Raw genomic sequence first — 15,132 nt, 5'->3', positions numbered from 1 at the left:
TTTTGTTTAGTTTCATTGGTTGTTTTCTTGTTATTTTGTTTTCAAAGATGTAGTTTCAAGTTATTTCCCAAGAATGCAATATCATTTCACTTCATTCCACATTTTACCTTTTCATGCAAGTGCATCATTTCATTCCACATCCACCATTACATGCCATAGCACATTGAATCTCATTCACCATATGTGTCTACATGTAACATCATCCATCATTTCAACTTACACGTAATCTCATTCTTCATTCTCATTTACATGCATTTCCATCCTCTGAACATGATTTTATGTTCACATAAAAACAACTATTACATGTAAATCACTTTACATGTAATTACATCCTAATATTCTAATCTTGGCTAAAGGTCACTCTTTAAAATCCAAAATTTTGATTTGCACACATTCCCATGTGCCTAGCCTTTATTCCTCAAAGCATGTATATAAGAACTCATCCTTTGCTCACATATATTCCATCTCTTTGTATCTCATTCCAATCCTTTGCATATGCTTACCATTTCCATTAAAGCCATTGCATAAAAAAATTTAAATCCATACTCTAAGCATATTGTCCCTTGTAGATCCATTGTTGCCAATCAAGAATCAACATCTTTATGGAATCAATATCCTCTGATGATGTGTTCACATTTTTTATTTTTCATGTTGTAGAACAAGAAATGCCCTCATCCATAAAATCCAAATGAAAGATGTAATACCAATTTGACAAAGAGTTAGCTCATGCGACTATATCTCAGGTTTCATCACCTCTAGATAATGTTTTTGATAGAGAGAATGGGCACGTTGATATGGATGGTTTCATACAAATGGTCAAAGATACTTCAAATCATGAAATGAGATGCATCAAGAAAAGTTATATACATTTCATTTTTACTTTCCCTATGCCTGCCTTGGAACCAAAAATTTTCTTAGGATGTGCACAACATTTCAGTCCAAAGACAAAGACAATTAAAGATGAAAATGGAAAGGTCATCATTAGCCTTGTCCTAAAGGTTATTGAAAAAATCTTTAATGTTCCACAAAAAGAAGAGTGTGTGGAAATATCATAGGAGAAATCTTTGAACTTATGGAATGAGAAGAAGGAAAATTATTAGAAGTCTATAAATCTAGATTGGTTGAAGGTGAGAAGAAATAGTTTTTTGCAGATGGCCCAAGACCATTCACAGAAATAACTTCAATCTAGAATGTAGGACTTGATTACTCTCCTTAGTAGGGTATGTGGTCTCATAGATTCCAATGACTTCAGGCCATGGATGTAGAAATTCATTTTCTATATCTTTGATAATGAAGAATGTATCTTTTGGGCAAGGCTTATCAGTACCACACTTTGTGAATAGTTCTCAATGTGGGAACCTTGGCACCGTTTATGTGAACTCCTACATGATCTACATTATCATATCCATGGGATCTTTCTCAAACAATTTGACCAAAGGAAATTGGTTTCAAGTTCCTATTTAACAATAATATGATCAAATCACCTTGGCGCATAGAAAATACCATTATAGGAGAGTTAGGTGTCAATATAATTAAAAACTGGTAATCAAGATAGAATCAAATGAAGCTTCGAATAGGGTAAATCAATTTGGTGCTATCTTTTTCTAGTTTCCAACTTTCACATATTTAAGAGTTGGCTATTTCAAAGGAAAACCATATACTCTATCAAAATATACAACTGATAAAATTTTACTATTAAAAGAAGCCAAGAAGCTCATGGAAGTGCAGTCATATCATAATACTTAACATAGGCTAGGATTTAGTATCACTACAACAAAGCCCTTGGTAATCTGTCAGTATATGATCAATTTAGTCTATAAGAAAAAAAAAATATGGAGGTAGAACTTTATCTTATCACATTGAAGATGTTCAAAGCTAGGTATGATTTTGATTATCGAGGAAGGGAAATATCAACTAGAAATTTGGCAATCACTATAGCATGGGACAAGTCGATACTCAAAATGTCCCTAGGTACAAGTTGTCATTATGAACTTGTCCATCCAAAATTTCAACAAATTTTTAGGAGCATAAATTTGTAAGGTCCCTAGTTTCCAAACCATCAATTACAACTAGTTATTACACTCTAAGAGTTGAAAAACTCAAATTTGAAGTACAATTAACTCCATCTTAGTTCCAAGCGCACTTGTTCTTATGTCTTCTCCCTTGTACTTGCTTTATTTGATCAGATCTATCATTAGCATTTCATTTCCAAATTATAATGACAAAGAATATAAACCCTAGAAGCATAGATATTGTATTGGCACCCTTACTACTTACTCCTATGGTTGTGCTAATCACATTCACTTTGTGGTGGTTTCACATTCCAAGGTGTGTCATTAATTGGGCAAGATTTTATATTGCTTTCCATTTCATACATGACATTTTGGTGAACCCAACTTATGATAGCATAGACTATGGAAAAAGGAGACATGACAAGAGAACTAGGGAAAGTTCCTAATTTTGTGCGCAAAGGATTGACACTTATAGCACATATTGGGAAAGTTGAGATACATGAGTCTTTGAGTAAGAAATTTCTCACAAATTTGGAGGCCATATGCTCTTTCATAGTAATATATCAATACAATCCTGTATCCTCGTCTTCAATCTCTAGCACTGCAATTTAATTATTCAAAAAAAAATTGATCCAAAAATAACCAATTAAGCCATATGTCTTCAACCCTCATAGCATCCTTCACCTGTAACCTTAGGAATGTTAGGTTGCAAGTGTTCCTTGTCGTGAGATTGCATGGAGACTTTCTACTAGTCAATACTTTGATTCTCCAATGTATAAAATGAGAAAAAAGTTATATTGGATAGTGAGTTGGGCTCATCCACATGCTTAGCTAAGATAGATGAGATCTTTGTGTCATTTAACTAGTTAATTAAGAGCTTGGTCTAGTTGAGAAGGTAACTAAATAAGATATAGGGTTCTTAGAAAAAACTTGTGCTATTATTTTTCAATCGATGATGTCCCATTATTCCTCCTTTCCCAATAACTATGAGGAAGAATTTGGAGAGAGAATAGATGTTAGACAACCCATGATGATCATCCCTTCATCATGCAGATTGGAGGTTAACATCTAAAGAAAGTGTTTGACACATTGATGTAAAAGAACACATCTAGCAAAATAACAACTACCCTCTTTAATGCTAATGGTTTGTTTAAAAACCATTGTTAAATCAACCTTAATATAAACCCTTCTGAGTTCAAGAAAAGTAAAATTTGTCTTGCTTTAGTAAATCATACAAGCAAGGAATTTAACTAACTAGCCTATGATAGCCTAACAAAGGATATGAATATATGGAAACTTCATCCATACTTAGACATTTAAACAAATATGTACAATCACAAGCTAAAATAACTAAAGTCCAACATGAAAGGTCAAAAGTTCAAAGGGCATATTCTCAATTTTCAACAAACCACTGCAGCATAAAACAACTTTTTCACATTGGAAATTAGAAAAAGAAAATAAATGAAGTCATTTTTTATGTTTATGATGCCAAAAAATTTCATGCCCTGAGGCTCTCCATTACACTAAAATCCAAACTCTACACATGCACTTAGATGGGCTATGCCTGGCATTAATTATTTGATCCTATAAAAATAAAGTTTTCATGCTACTGGAAGATGGATCAATTGCATCTAAAAGACTGAAACTAAAAGCATTAGCAGGTGGATTTGAAGGAATTCCATCCTTCCATCATGATATCTTAAATACACATTTTTAGCTACCTTGGGTGTAATTCTTCTCTCTAGTATTAGTAACAAATGTTAGATATTATTGTAGCCAACAAGAATGACTAGGCCACACAACGGAAAAGAACTATAAGAATAGTTAACGTGGTATTAATCATCTATTATAATGAATCAATTCTCAAGGGAATTCAATTGATATTAGTTCATAAGGTTAGCTTGGAAATTAAATAGAGATGCATGATATGTGGCACCTTCATTTTAACCTTGAAACTAAGATATGGTAAATGAAAAACCTTATGCTTGTCTCACAAAGAAAGTATGACCATCATATGACATGCTAATATATAAATCTACTGGAACCTCCCTGTACAAGCCTCAAAAATCATGTTATCATTATGTGCTTATGAGAAGAAAGTCATCATTGCATCCTTACTTGTTCCTTATGTCAGCCTCCCTACGTCTAAGCTTTGGGATGTCAACTATTAAAACAACCACTTTGTAGCCTACACGCTTTGCTCATCATATTATGTCCCTAACCAAGTTTTCCATATCTTGTAGATTATAGTTACCCACAGGTTTGTCAAATTAAAAATATTTTAATACAGTGGTTCATTCCTACTACTTTGATGGTGGTTATATATTTATTCATGTAGACATGATTTCTACATTTCATAATATTATTATGTTCGACTTCTGATAATAGTTGTACAATTTTATATTCTTCTACAAAACCACATGATTTATCATGAAGTTTTTGTTCAAAATATCATCAAAATAAACTCAAACAACAATTATGATAAACTAAGAACAATTTATTTATTATTTTTGGCTTACAACACATGATCTATGTACATGTAGAGCTATTAAATACATAAGGAGCAACTCTATATCCACAAGTGTATCTAGGGAAAGGAATGATATCCACCCATGTTGTCTATCCATTTTATACATACAATCAAGCCAATGCAGGAGGATGCCCAAATGCATAACCAATTCTACATTATCCAATAGCAGGCAAAGAAATTTCAAGTTTGCCACAACAATATGGTAGGATTATTTCCACTCCTCCTGTAGCCACAGGTGAATGAATTCATCCAATCTATACCCATTTATATAGATTCATTTTGATTTCCCATTAGTTTCAAATAGTGATCCAATGGCTTAAATATCACTCTTTAAGCTAAAAGTGTTAAATAGTCAAAGTTGATAAACTAATAGTAAGTGTAAGATATTTAAGAGTGGGAAATAGTAATTAACCATCATTTTTACTATAATTTTTCATAGATGAAAAGAATAAAAGGACTAAATCGAGTGTGTGACAATGAGTGTGGCAATAAAATAGGAGTGACCCTTTCATTGCCACCCAATCTTATTCAACAATATATGGTTCAATTAGCTACTTCACAACCATACCATGCATCTAGAGCTGATTTATCAACCTAAGCTTGAGCTCATCATCTAACAAGCATTGGACCAAACAAGACAAGGAAGACTTCATATAAGCATCTTAGCCACTAATGTGTTTAGTAGTATGTGGAGCTTGTCGTTGCATATTTCATGGACTTTAGTAACACATTCATTATTATTTAGTTTAACTCACATGCCCTTCACTTGGAAGAAGAAATTTTGGAGTGTTTTTAGTGGTGCTTTTAGTGTATCACTAGATATTAGAGAAATGTCCATATCTAATATTATGTATGGTATGTGGACTATCTAATTGTGCAGTCTAAAAAACATATTACCATTTGGGCTATTAAACTTTTGCAGGCTTAAAAGAAGAAATGCACATACCAACATGCAATGTAACAGTGTGATGGAAACTCCATTCACACAAGATTATTATAAGGCAGAGAGATAGATTAGTTTAAATTCACATTTGATTTACAAAAGGAGTTGGTATTTGATAAGAAATACCTGGTATTTTTCCAAGGTGGGTCAAAATATAAACAATCATGAATGACTAGGGACTAATAGTGTAGTTTGATGTATAGTCATCTTAGAGAAAACTCAGAGATTGTGGTCATTGAATGTCGTAGAAAATGACATATTTTCAATAGAGCCATTCATTAGTAACATGTACATGTATTTCAAAATAGTTGAATTAGAATTTTTTATATTTTTATATTCTCATGAATCATTTTTACTTAAAATACCTAATTAAAGACCTCTAACAAAAATGTAAACCTATTGGGTTTTTTCAGCTCCACCTAATGTTGTACATATATGAATTGAGATTACATATTGAAATATGGTGGCCTTTTGCATTGCCTAAAACCAAGAGATTCACACAGTTAGTTGTCATACAATCATAGGTTAATGTTGAGCTTCACTTGGTTTCAAGAATAGTTTAATAATATCTACTAATCAAGGCCAACCATGTGAAGATGAAAGCTCATTTGGCCCCACCCCACCCCCTGCAACATCTAAAATTTATTCATTCTACTAATAAAATGTAACATTTGTGAATTATCACATAACAACATCCATTAACACATAAGTTTCATTACAACATTCACATTAACATTAAAACATAAGATTCATTAGAACATTCATATGACCATTCAATAAAACATAAATAAAAACATCTAGACATAAACATCAATCATTATCAAATAAGTTACATAAGTTCACATGAACCATTTTTCTTTTTTCTTTTTGGTTTTCTTATCCTTCCCTATATTGTTGAAGAGGCATATCCATGTCGTCATCGATATGCACTCATTGTCCTTTGCAAAGGTGTGTCCTCTGCAATAACAAATAAAAGGGTTAAATTTTAAAAAATTGAGACTTTAAAGATTTTAAAGAACATTGTAGTACTCTTTACCTTTTCCAATGACATCATCTTGCCTATTGGTTTGTACCTCAACATGTTCATCGAGAACAAGCTTTGTATCCCCTACAACTGCAATACAATATGTTTTCTTAATCCAAACACATATTATAGTTAAACTTGTATTACTACACCAAATTCAATTTAAAATGTTTACTTGTATTTAAAATTTAGAAATGAAAAATTGAATAAAAAATATATACCTTGAGTACTATGATCCACATTCGAACTGATGCCTCCATGATGCTCGGCTAATGTATTAGGTTTGGCAGTCTACAATCCAATGTAAATAATCAGTGTATTTATCAACATTATATACATATAAATACAAGACAAATATTGATAAATGTTAATCATTCATTTTAATACATATAAATATATTCACTTTAAAGTTTTAAACAAATATATAATCATTGTTTCCTTACTTAAAACAAATATAATGACTTATATTTTTGAAACTTAATATCAAATCCAGTAATTGTTAAAGTATTCAATTTGAAATAAAAATTAATTGACTTATTTACTTCATTGACAGATCCAGCAGAAGAACCTCGCATATTCATTGTGCATGGAGTCATACAGCCATGGTTGTATAGCCTTGTCTGAAGGCTAATTTCTTGTCCTCTTCAAAAGTTTTTTTTTCTAACTCCATGGCCTAGATTTTTTCTTGGTATCATAAATGTTTTGAATATCCACCCAAGCTAAGCTTGTGTTGATCATGCTTCTCTTCTCTTTCTATGGTTGTGTTTGATAAAGTTTGTAGGGAATAAAGTTTTTCATAAAAAAGATTATTCCCTACAAAATAATATTGGGATTAGTAGTTATTGCAAGGGACTACACAGGAGGTTAGTGCATTTGATTATGAGTTTATGATTATATAGTAAAAGAAAGATTCAATCTTTAAAGTACCTAGAAGTTGGGCTACTCTTAGGAGAAGACCATCTTCATTGCTAACGAGAAATTGATCACAATTCTTTATTGTTCTCATACATCTAACACGAGTATACCCAGGAATGTCCTCATTGCCTCCTGCATAAAATGAATCCAATATTAAAAAATACCCTTTAAGAAATAATAGATTAAGTGAAATAAACACATGGAAAATGAGAGAGAGAAAGAGGAATCTACTTACCAATAGGCACTACCACTACATCTGTTGTCATGCTACATGTTGTGAAATTTGCAGCCAACATTGTGTAACGCCCAGCCAAGGGATCCAAAAGAATTAACCTAAAGTTTTTACTAAGTTTGTCAAACCTTTTTTTTTTAACAAGAAGAATAACATACACATCAAACATAAAGTATCAGAAGCAATAACATAAAAACATCTATAAGCATACATAACAGGTTACATTCCTTAAGGATCCCAAGACGTTGAAACACATTTAAATGTAATTAATACTAGTCTAATAAATGCCACCTCCATATGAAAGAGTAATTGAAAGTCCAATGTCCATTTAAATAATATATATTTGTTCTGAATGCCACATGGCAATAAAAAATTGGAATGTTCAATCATCCATTGTACATGTCACAAGGTATGAAAGGCTAAAAAAATATACATTTATAAAACTAGATTACATCATCCATTTCGGATCCATGATACAAGTACAATATAATAAGTAAAACTATCCATCATAAAGGTACAACCATCCATCATAATATACAGAGATAGAATGAAAGGAAATGCAGATAACGAAACTCCAGCCACGGTATCAATGGACGAATCTCAATGGTAAGAGTAAAAAGCACTACCACCCAACTGTGTGGAACCTAAATGGCCCACTCCATCCATGCTGAGGAGATAATCTCAAGTCTCAAACATGATATCAATCCAAATATCAAAAGTACTCTCTAAGTCCAAGAGATCGTAAAAGTAATCTAACTCAAAGATTCTAAGATAAATCAACATCTATACCCATAGGCACACAAAGACACGTAAGAAATCTACTATGTAAGTGGGCAAGTGTCATCACACGAATCAATGCTAGAGTTACCCTGGTAGTATCTCAGGACCCCAGCCCCCTAGTGGTCCATATGTGGTACTAGTATCCTCTCATACTAACAAGGCATACTAACGATGCATGGTTGCAACCAAGCATTCTCTCTACTACCATCCTAGTTTGTACTAACACTCAAGGCATGGGTGAGAACATGCAAAGACTCTTATTAGGTTCATTTTACTCTCATTTAGTGTAGTGTTTTTACTTATTAAACAACTTAAAATGGGTTACCCTAGCAACCACTTAGGGCCCCAACCTCCATTGCAAGCTACTTCCCGACATTGCATATAGATAACTTACCCTAGGCTCATGAAATCACAAATCAAAGATTCATATAAAATCACCTCAGTCTTATACAAGTGACTAAAAAGCATCAAAAGATAATTCACAATAACACATCAGTTCTCTACGAGCAAGTAGAAAGCATCCCAAAAATAACTGATCAAAAACTCAAAATGGTTAAGTCAAACATGTCATAACATGACATCACCAATAACAAAGCATACAAACACCTCAGTCCTATAAAAGTGACTGGAAAGCAATAACAATCAATAGATCAACACACATTATAGACCATACCAGACACATTACCATGGTTGAGTTTAAAAGATCAAGATCAAACATCATAATATCACAAATGCAAAACTCCCAAGCCTCTGGTAACATCCTAAGACTAGTCAACACTCTAGTCAACCCAAACCCAAAACATAGACAACATACAAATAACAAAGTGTAGGTTTCATAATTTGGTTTGATTTGAAAAAACATTGTTGAGTTAATAGTAAGGTTTCAGTTTTTATTTCAGTGTATGTTTCAAGTAAAAAGATTCTTCGTTTACCCTATAGGTTAACCCATGCATTTGTTTAAATAAAGAATTACCCCCATAATGTTTTAAATCAATTTTCTAAAATACTCTAAGGGTAAATTATATATTTGTTTAAATTTGCTAAAATAGTTCTCATTGATTTTCGATAAGATAATTGCAATTTTACTAAAGTCAAAATTTAAATAAATCTCCAACCTTATTAACCAATCCTTATTATTAAATAAATTTAATTTAATTTAGTTACACTAATAACTTTATAAATAACATTTAATTAATTATTAAAACTGTTAATAAATTTTTATTAATAAAAATTAATAATAGATCATATTTAAAACTTTAAATAAATTTGATTTTATTAAAATAAAAAAAAATAAAAAACATATTATGTGTTTTAAGCCTGCCAGCTTTTAAGGTAGGTCGTAACCCCACTACATTTTTCGTAGGGCCTGCGGCTGCGATAGTATGTAGTATTGTCACTACCGCAGTACCTACGACAACGGCAGTGGCCACATACCATAAAGGTAAGGGGAGGTGGGGGTAAAACCCCATCCTCCATTTTAATACATACATATATATATACATACATACATACATACATACATATATATATACATATATATATATAATTTTTTTCAAATAATAATTTATTTTTTTATATAACATTTTTGTTTAAAAATATTTTCTTTAATAATTAATTTTATACAAAATTCTAGCTTTAATCTGATAAGGATAACACAACCAATCGATCAAATTCCCAAACAAAATTTTTGAATTTAATACAAAACCCTTCCCCATTCAATTTTCAATTTTTTTTAAAAATCTATTGAAAGAAGGATAATATTGATCATTTTAAACCTTTCTATGTATAGAAGATTCAACAAACATACTAGAAATTCACAAAATAAAACATTTGTCACAAGAGTTATTTAGACAACCATTCAACAAACATGATGAAGACAGAAAAGGAAGAAGCGTAATAAACTATGCGAATAATCACAAGCATCTACCTAGACTCTGATGCTAATCACTATGCCCAAGAAGATTGTGAGAGAAATTTCTCCTCTCAAGCCTTCTCTCTTCCAAAAATCTTTTCTCTTCCAAAATTCGTGGTTTTTTCGAAAATGAACCCTCAATTGGTGATAAGGAATTCTCTCCTAAAAATTAGGGCACTAATTGTGCATTCACCCGAGAGGACTCTTTTCTCACCAGACTTTAACCCCTATTCACTTTCTTTATCTTTTCTTTATCCTTATTTATCTTTTCCATACATGTTTATTGAATTATAAAATAATTTTATTTAATTTTTACTTGACTTCTCTTTTCAATTAAATTATTAAATTTTAATCTCATGCATACATCATGATCTTAAAACTTCTAATAAATTAATATCGTTTTCCACTTCTTAAATTATTTTTGAATGTTTAATTGATAAAATATTTACTGACTTAAATAATATTATTATTTAGCATTTATTTAAAAATGAGCTCTAAATATATTATTATTAAATTAAATAAATATTATCACGTTCAAAAATTATACTTATAACTTTTATCTTTAAGTTTAATTCTTTTTCTTTAATTAATTCCTAATTAATTAAATATAAATAAATATTAAAAATACTATAATAAATTTTCATTAAATTAATTCATTAATTTAATAATTTAATTTGACCTAATTAATAGAAAAATCACCAAAGACTTATAAAACAAAATATGAAAACCCATCATAGAAAAACACATACAAGATCAAACTAAAGGGTTATAATCATGAATTTGGAAGGTAATGAACTCAAATACTTGTCCTAATTTTCTAGGACAAATGGGTTAAAGGTTTAGGATTCAGACTTAAGAATTTATCTCCTCTCTCTTACCATCAAGATAATGCGATAGGGTATGCTCATCCTGAAAATTCAGGGAATTTGATACCTAGTACTTGCAATCTGCATAAAATAAATGCATGTACAAACACAAATATACTAAGCTAAACAGGCAATGGCAGGAAGTGGTACATCATGTAGATCCTGACTAGCAACTATGACTCCCTTCCTTAATCACATCAGAAACGTCATACATAAAAAAAACATACACGCACACCATACACATGCAGTATGGGGTAAGTATCCATAAGAAGACACATAATAATCCATCTAACTAATCATCAACGATAATTGAAATCACTAAATAATCATCATGCATACATGAAGTATAGAGTACCAAGTAATCTCATCATATAATCAACTAAATGTGAAACAATATCTGATAATCTCAAAACAAGACTACTAATAATCAAACATAAAACTAGCCTAAAAGAGTTTGGCAATGATAGCAAAATGTAAACTAGGGGCAGGCACTACACATTGCCTCTTTGGTTTTGTTCCTTGTAGCAAGTGGGGTACTGAACATAGGATCAATGGTCAGAGCTGAAAAATTAAATTGTTAGAGAGCAATAAAATAATATTGTTAGAGCTATTTAAAAAATATTTTTTGAGCAAAACACAAGTGTAGTATAGGACTTTTGATGTACTTGAACCACTTGAAGTACATCGTCTTTGTACGTCCTCAACATCCTCTATAAAAATAAAATATATGTATTTTATTTAATGACATAAATAAAAGAGTATACTATAAAAATTGTTATTGAACTTTTGGTATAATTAAAAACTACATTAATGCTTACTATGTATGTACAAACTAGGTGCATCAACTCATCATCTGTTTGTTGTATTTTAGGAGTCTAAGGTCAATTTGATGCCAATTGCTTTAACTTTATTGCAAAATCATGAAGCACCTTTTGCAATGCAGCCATTAAATTAGTGGTTGATGCAAAATCAATAATGAATTCATCATGCTCATCGTGTAGCTCCTCGTGGACTACTTTTTCCTTTCCCTTTTTCTAATCAACACTCATTTGTGAAAGCAATATTATTAGCGCTACATTTAAAATCAACCCAAAATAGTATGGAAGAGTAAAACATAATAAAAAATAGGCATTAACATATTTCTTGTATCCAATTTGTACAACAATAAGGAGTTTTACCTATCAGGATGAAGAAGTCCTGTGAGAACCATCACCGGCGTGCATATCCTGTGGTTGTTGATCCATAATTTGCCCCTATATTTCAAAAAAATCATTGACATGTGAATACATATGTGTTATTATTCTAAGTTGGAAAAATAATTATAAAAATTTAATGGTGTATTGAATCCATTGACTCAAGTTGATTTTAAATGTGCATAGTAAATACCACCTGGCCCATGATAGCAGCCTTGTGTGTATCTATGTGATTCAAATTATAATCAATAAGAAGCTCTTCACCTCCATGTATTTATTTTATCACACATACAAATACGTGATTTCCCTCACGTATCTCAAATATGCAATTAGGTTGCTTATTAGTTGACACAGGTTGTGTACTATTTATAAAACTTGCAATATTCCTTGATGTTTTTAGCCTTTCATTAATGTATATAGCTACTATTTTACTTTGTTCACTAACTGTTTGTTGTCTATAATTTTTTTCAAGTGCATACCTACACATACTTTTTTTATCTAAGAATTTGCACCCAAAAAATGTAATCATAGCAAGGTCCAACATACTCCATCAACTCAACAACCTTGTTGTCAAAGACCTTTATGCCATCCATGGAAAATAGGCCCAAACCATGTAATGAGGATGGTGTTATGCCATATATCCTTTCTCCAACACAAGAATTAGTGTTTATTGGAGGAAGTTCATCGAGGACACATTGTTTCTATAAATTCTTCTACTTAAAGGGCACATCTGAGTCACCTTCACTCTCATCGTCATCATAAGAATATGACCTCCCTTAAGCAAGGAAAAATCTCATGCGCATATTGAATTTCTTTCTAAAATTTTGACCTTGAGTCAATCTCTTTGATTTAGACATACTAAATGTCTCACTTTGTTCTTCCATTCATACATTTTCCTTGCTTGAGGAAGACAAATCTAGAAAATACCTATTCATTGGTACTTACACTTTATGAAATAAGAGAGATAGGTGGCAATGAGAGAGATAATTTACAAATGGTAAAAGACATTAATCTGTATGGGGTGTACTAACTTATACCTAATAATCCATGACATTGCGTGGGATGCTCATGAAAGGGCTTTAGATTTCTACAATAGTAAATCAATTGTCTTATGTTAGCTAAAAAACTCATGATACATATACTCAAAATTACATCGAATATTAGCATCACATATGAATTCTAAACAGTAAAATGTACATGACAAGTTAATCAAATTAATCATTGATCTATCAAGAACTAAATATTGAATAGCATAGACATTGATCACATAACTATACATTTCATTCTTCTCATTAATAATCAAAATCTCCTCCAATGTTAGCTAATCAAACCCCCCCATCCTTGATATTATTCTTCATCCATCTCATCATTGGTATCATCATCATCAACAACATCGTCACCATCATAACCATGATCAATAGAAGAATCATCATCATTGCGATCAGTAGCAACATCATTTGCATCAGAAGCATTATTGACTAACTCTCAATCGTGATCCACTTCTTTCTCTTCCTTAGTATCTTTTTCTTCCATCACATTATACTTTATTGGCCTTTCTCTTGGATCATGTCTAACAACAAATGACCAACTTGATTTGTGTGAAACCTCTGAGTAAAATACTTTCTCACATTGGCTTCGAAGAACATAGGCCTCATCCCCAATTGGCTCAAACAACCTTGTATTAATCATTGTAAATCCATTCTCATGCTCAATAACAGTTCTATCAAAGATCATTTTGATTAAGTCATAGTCTATACCATTTGACAACAAAGAGAACTAATTTGAAGCAATTAAAGTCACAATCAAGTATATCAACCAAAATGTCATAAAATTGGTCACAGTCAAGTATATCAACCAAAATGCCATAGTATCAATTTTGAGATTCTTGAGGATGTAAGTCATTTCTAGATGAAATATTGACCACTTGGAAGATTGCACTTATCCTAGAATCATAAGTTCTCTCCATTTCATCAAAATCTTTGATGCAAAATTTATAACTATCCCATAACATATCCTTGTGATGTTTCACCTACGATAATTTCAAAATTGTATAAATTATTGCATCATGATTTCAAAAACATGCAATTGATTAGCAAACTTATAAGTACCTGGAGATCTCTTAAACCATATGCTAAATCTATTCCCTTTTGTGCAACATTGAGATCTTTGTTAAAATGAGCTTGTTTAACTAATGAAGACACATATTCCCATTTTAATCTATGACCAGAATGTTGACATTGTCCAATCCATACCATCATCCAACCTTGATTGTTTGCAATAAACATATGTATTACATCCCACTCTTTAGCAGTTTTATAAAAGTAAATAGATGACTTACAAAAAATTTATTTTCAAGATTAAGAATTAATTAACTACAATAACATCTCATAATTTATTACCTTACACTTTCCTAAATCTATCGTTCCCCACCAAGTACTCTCCTTCAAATTTTTAATGGAGTTGAAATCCCATATGCAATCTATATGGGTCTTTGTTGCAAGATTAGGAAGGTATTGAGTAATGTGCACCATCAATTGGTATACCATATATCCCTCAATCATAGAACCCTCGGGACATGCTCTTTTTCGAACTAAACCCTTCAAAAATTTTAAGTGTCTCTCAACCATCCACATTGACCTAGGTTGTATAGGTTCACACAATTCAATCTCCTCAACTTGATGTATGAGGTAGTGTTCTTGTGCATTGAAAAAAATTGAAGGTAAAC

This window comes from Cupressus sempervirens, chromosome 8, assembly GCF_028749045.1.
Source record: "Cupressus sempervirens isolate cs-2001-9-10 chromosome 8, ASM2874904v1, whole genome shotgun sequence".
NCBI lineage: Eukaryota > Viridiplantae > Streptophyta > Pinopsida > Cupressales > Cupressaceae > Cupressus > Cupressus sempervirens.
The sequence above is the reverse complement of the archived record's forward strand: the minus strand, read 5'-3'. Positions refer to the sequence as shown.